The sequence below is a fragment of the Heptranchias perlo genome, chromosome 19 (assembly GCF_035084215.1).
Source record: "Heptranchias perlo isolate sHepPer1 chromosome 19, sHepPer1.hap1, whole genome shotgun sequence".
In the NCBI taxonomy this organism is placed as follows: Eukaryota; Metazoa; Chordata; class Chondrichthyes; order Hexanchiformes; family Hexanchidae; genus Heptranchias; species Heptranchias perlo.
In genome coordinates this window covers 31,059,252-31,065,251 of record NC_090343.1, presented here as the reverse complement: position 1 = coordinate 31,065,251, position 6,000 = coordinate 31,059,252, and the positions used below count along the sequence as shown (strand labels likewise).

Here is a 6,000-nt window from a genome sequence, read left to right as displayed (position 1 = left end):
ACTTCGATCTTTAAAAACACAAATGCTGAAAATCAGTAATAAAAGCAGAAATTGCTGGAAATACACATCAGGTCTGTCACCATCTAAAATAAGGGCAAAATGAAGAGGGGAGATCATCAGGTAAAAGTTATGTGTAAAATATGCTAACTACTCGTACAAAGAAGCAGTTAATGGGTCTAATTGTCTATGAAAGGATTTTTTTTTAAACTGGGAAGAGATGAAAAATGCTGAATGATATGCAAAGGTCATTTCAGCCAGAATGCAAAAAAGGTATTAAAAACTTGAGTAAATCAACTCCATAATAGAAGGGAGCAAAGTAAAATGTGAATGGGAGAAACAAGCAAGAAAAAACTAAAGTTTAAAGTCTAACTTTAGACTAAGGTCTAACAGACCTAATTGAATTTTTTGAGGAAGTAACTAAAGTAGTGGACAGGGGAATGTCTATGGATGTAGTTTATGAGGACTTCCAGAAGGCATTCAATAAGGTTCCACGTAAGAGACTGTTAGTTAAAATTAAAGCTCATGGAATTGAAGGTAAATTATTGACATGGTTAGGAGATTGGTTAGGCGGTAGAAGATGAAGAGTAGGGATAATGGGTATGTACTCAAATTGGAAGGAAGAGACTAGTGGTGTCCCACAAGGATCTGTACTGGGGCCTCAACCATTCACTATATTTATTAATGACTTAAGATAACACAATAGAGAACCATATATCCAAGTTTGCCAATGACACAAAGATTTGTGGCATAGTAAGTAGTGTAGAAGGGAGCATAAAATTACAAAGAGACATTGATAGACTAAGTGAGTGGGCAAAACTGTGGCAGATGGACTTCAATTCAGGTAAGTGTGAGATCATCCATTTTGGACCAAAAAAGAATAGATCTGAGTATTTTTTAAATGTTGAAAAGCTAGGAACAGTGGAGGTCCAAAGAGATTTAGGGGTCCATGTACACAGATCACTAAAATGTAGCAGTCAAGTACAAAAAATAATCAAAAAAGCTAATAGAATATTAGTCTTTATAATTAGAGGGCTAGAATATAACGGCGATGAAGTTTTTCTACAGCTATGCAAAGCTCTGGTTAGACCATTTCTGGAGTATTGTGTGCAGTTCTGGGCACCGCACCTTAGAAAGGATATATTGGCCTTGGAAGGAGTGCAGCGCAGATTCACCAGAATGTTACTAGGGCTCCAAGGGTTAGAGTATGAGGAGAGATTACATAAACTAGGCTTGTATTCCCTTGAATATAGAACGTTAAGGGGTGATTTGATTGAGGTTTTTAGGATTTTGAAAGGAATTGATAGTGTGGATAGAGATAAACTTTTTCGAATGGTGGGGTTTCTAGGACAAGGGGATATAACCTGAAAATCAGAGCCAGACCATTCAGGAGAGAAGTTAGGAAACATTTCTTCACAAAAAGCAGTAGATGCTAGCTGAATTAATAATTTTAAATCTGACATTGATAGATTTTTGTTAGTCAAGGGTATTAAGGGATATGGAGTCAAGGAGGATGGATGGAGTTTGGATGCAGATCAGCCATGATGTCATTGAATGGTGGAATAGGCTTGAGGGGCTATGTTCTTAAAGTCGCCAAAGTTCATGTTTAGACCGGAGAGTTATAAAGGGCCTGGGAGGAAGAAGAAATATTGGGCCTGCATATTCAGGAAATTGCATAGCACAGGCCAGCTGGCACGGACTGGGCACCAGGAACAATCCCTGGGCCCAAAGGTGGAGGCCTGCGGAGCACTAGAAATTGATCCTTGTGTGTCATCTAAATATTCAGGGCAGCCAACTTGCGCACCTACAAACAACAATGAAATAATGACCAGATAATCTGTTTTTTAATGATGTTGGTTAAGAGATAAATATAAGCCATAACAACAGGGAGAACTCTCCAGCTCTTCTTCACATAGTGCCATGGGCTCTTTTAAGTCCACCATAGAGGGCAGATGTGGCCTGGGTTTAACATCTCATCCAAAAGACAGCACTGTTAGAAGTGTTAGCCTAGATTATGTGCTCAAGTCTCTGGAGTGGGACTTGAACCTACAACCTTCTAACTCAGAAGGCAAGAGTGCTACCACTAAGCAAAGGCTGACACCTTTGTTATGAGCATATGCGGGCATTCCACCTCATTCCACCTCTGGTGCAAGCAAATCTGCCTAGCATCGTTCATTCCTTTCTTTCAATTTAATACCCATTTTAAGAATTTAGATTGTAGCAATGAAAAATCCAGCAATACAGCTTTAAGAGCTCAGTTCCTCAACAATCCAGAACCTGTCTGGCCTTCATCACCCAGAATGTGAGAGAGTAGTTTAGACCTTTTAAAAGTTGGATAAGTATTTGAAAAAAGAAAAATATGAAAAGATACAGGGAAAAGGCAGGAGACTGGGATTAGAGTGGGTTTAGTTGAAGAGGTAGCACTGGTGGAGGCGTTGGCACAGTGGGCCAAATGGCATCCTATGCTGTAAATTCCATGATTCTAAAAGGCCAGCTGGAAGATTTACTGTTGCACTATTCAGGCGACGATCTGACGATATGGATCCTGCCTGATTTTCTGGCCCACGCTTGCTTGTTTTATGCCAGCGCCAATCATCCTGTTGACTGGAAAATTCACCCTCTAGTTTGCATTTAAGGGGCCAAAGTTCCCGCCTTCCCTAAACGTAATGGAAAAATAGATATAACTAAAAAGTGGTGTTCGGCCCTATGAGATTTCTGATCCCAAATCAAACTTGTGACTGATATCTAGGTGAAATTATAGAAGAAATTATTTGAAATTATTAACTTTAATATACTCTTTACTTGTGTCTAATTTTTGCTATAGTTTGTGAAGACTCAAGTTTTGGTCACTTAAGGATAAAAACAGCTATCGATAATTTTACAATTTAAAAAAAATTAAAGCCAAGCAGAACTATATAATTCACTTGATACAGCACTCACCTTTGGCTAATATGAACTAAACACACAGGGGCTGATTTTCAATTATAAAGCGCACATCAGGCAGGTGGTGGGTGGATCGATCGCCTGCCCGATGGCACAAGCGAGAGACCTGAACCATTTTCACAGCCGGGTCTTATTTAAATTGGCCATTTTGAGGCCGGCTCACAAATTGTGTCAGGCAGGACTTGGGCAGCCTCAGGCCTATGGTTGTAGGTTTTTAAAAAAAAACATGTGCCTACCACCCCATTTTTCAGCATGAACGGGGTAGTAGGCGGTGGAAAATCGCCCCGATAGAGCTTTATACAGCTCACAGATCCTCAATTATTTGAACTGGAGTCTTATCATATTCCCTGCCATATGTAGCTTAATTCAGCATCTTACAGCCCAACTCTGCTGAGTATCATTCATAAGCAGCACTCCCACGGTCACGTCTGTTGTCTGTATCCCGAGTGTATGCTTCAGACTTTGCTTCAAACTCTCCTTCAATAGCAATTTAATTTGGGAATTCAAGTGCGTTTGTAAATGAAGCTTCAGCTGAACCTTTGGGCCATTTTGATGTATTGATGGTATTTTGCCTTAAGACAATCTTTATATTTAAAATGCTTGACAACATTTGAATTAGAGTTCTTGCTTACTGATTTTACTAAACAGTATTATAACACATCCTTGCACATGCTTTCATTGACTCTCTGAGATAATGGGAAAAAATACATCTTTCCGTGGTATGATATTTGCATGTGCATTTGCTCTCTGCTTGTTTTTAACTGGTTAGGAAAATGGCTGCATATGCTCGCATATGAAGAACTATCAGTTGGGCATGATATTGCAGAGCTGCCAGTGCGTGTGGAACTTTACTTCAGTGTGAGTCACTGCCTGCAGGATAAGGGGGAGAAAATACAGGGGAGAAAAAGCAGTACTTCAGCACGGCCTGAAAACCATACATCAGCCCGACATCTGTGGAGTTATAATAGAAACAAAATGTGCAGCACAAATGTTCTAAGATGCCAGTAACATCCTTTTGGAAACTGGAAATGCTCTAGATAAACTACAGATGCGGCACAAATTACACGAAATTCTATTTTTCATTGTCTATTTTAAACAGTGGACAGTTTTAGATAAGCTAAGCCTTTGGTGGCAGACAGGATCGTGGGATTTATCCACAGGATGATGCCAGATTGGTTTTCTTTAAGGGAGTACTGTCTGTTCTTTTTTAACCTAATTAATCTCAGTTGGCCTTAATGCCACTATATTTCCCATTTATTTCTAATTAATCCCCTTTCTCTGATTGCTATTTTAGTGCAATGAGTTCATGAAAATTGACAAAACGTTAAAGTCAGCTTTTTGCTTATTAAAGCCTTATTAAAGGCTAATTATGAACAACGTGTGCAAAATTTCCAGCTGGGGACGAGGCAAGACAGTTGAAAAGTAAGTACTGAACTCAAAGCTAGATAGTGACGTACTACCACAGCAATGACCGAGTGAATACTCTGAAAGTGGAAACAATCCAATTTCTCCAATCTTATCTATTTGCTTGAATTAAGCTCCTCCTCTATACAGCAACTCCATTTATTACAGTGAAACAACCCCCCTCCTCAAAATGATGCTTGAGACAAAAGATGGAAGTGTTTGGTTTATCATACAAACACACTGTCTCCACTTTAAGCATATACAGTTGATCTATGCTCCAAATGCAACTTTACTTTAAAATACGAATTGCAGCTGAAACAGAAAAGAGATGACTGGGTCAGTTGTTTTCTGGATGGATAAATTTGGTATGAAATTAAATAGATGACCAAGAAAGGGAATACGTAGGACGTTGTGGATAAATAGGCTTTTCTTAATTTTCATTGTTATTATGAATAACCATTACATGCTGAACTGCTGGACTAATTTACTTTTTGTCACTTATACTGGTTAAGTGCCTCATTAGGTGTGTAAGGAGCATTACAGGATTATTATTACAGGTGTATTTTGATTGGCTGTTTTTTTCATACAATTTGGTTAAAAACGTTGTCACTCGAAATTTTGCTAAGTGCTGTAAATGAGCACATTAGCCTCATGAAACATCCTGCATTTGGAATGTTTATATATTTGCTATCTATTATAACAAACCTAAGACTTACCAAATATTTTCATTAACTTAAATTCTGCTGGTCTTTGTAAAAAAAAGTACTCACACTGAGCAGGAGACAGTATTAACAAGTATATGTTACAGGGTCAGATATGCATGAAAAGTGTTCACTTAAATCTTTCTTATTCAGTCCCCCATCTACGCTGAATAAAGTGCTGGGGCAGAGGTAGAGGAGCTACAGTTTACAAGACCCTAGATTAGGGAAGGAAAAGTCAGCCAGGATTCCTGCTCCTAATTGCTATAAAACAACCCCTAATGGAACTGTGCATGTGTAGACAATGGGTAAGGATGGGTGGTAATACTCCCAGTGCCACATGTTAGTGAGTACAGAAAAAGAAAGATAGTGCAGGTGAATGTGTGACTGGAGAAGTGGTGCAGGAGACAGGACTTCAGATACCTGGGATCAGTTATGGGGCAGGAGTGACCTGTACAAGCCGGACAGGTTGCCCCTGAACAGGGCTGGGACCAATGTTCTCGCGGGATGCTTAACTAGTGCTGAGGGGGAGGGTTTAAACTAATTTGGCAGGGGGAGGATAACCACGTAGCAGCAGAGAAGAGAGACAAGGTGCATAGAAAACTAGGAGGGACAAATAGCAACAGAATAAAGAATAGTGTAGAAAAAGCAGGAATCAGATGGAGGAAAAAAGCAAAGCAGACTCGCATGGTGTTGGAATGCATCTGTGTTAATGCAAGCAATGTTACAAATAAGGTTGATGAGCTGCAGACACAAGTTGCTACATGATGTTATAGAATCATCCTAGAAATTTATGGCACAGGAGGCCATTTATCCCATTGTGTCTGTGCTGACCGAAAAAGAGCTATCCAGCGTAATCCCACTTTCCAGCTCTTGGTCTGTAGCCTTGTAGGATATGGTACTTCAAGTGTATATCTAAGTACATTTTAAATGCGATGAGGGTTTCTGCCTCTACCAC

General features: G+C 39.5%; 1 long non-coding RNA gene across 1 annotated transcript in view; it reads left to right on the top strand.

The window, feature by feature from the left end:
- Window positions 1–4,330: 4,330 nt before the first annotated feature.
- LOC137335470 (uncharacterized) overlaps window positions 4,331–6,000 on the top strand; it is a 29,747-nt gene continuing 28,077 nt past the window's right edge. Inside the window, exon 1 of the long non-coding RNA XR_010966423.1 lies at window positions 4,331–4,362. This is a non-coding gene — a long non-coding RNA (uncharacterized lncRNA). The remainder of the gene's footprint in view (window positions 4,363–6,000) is intronic.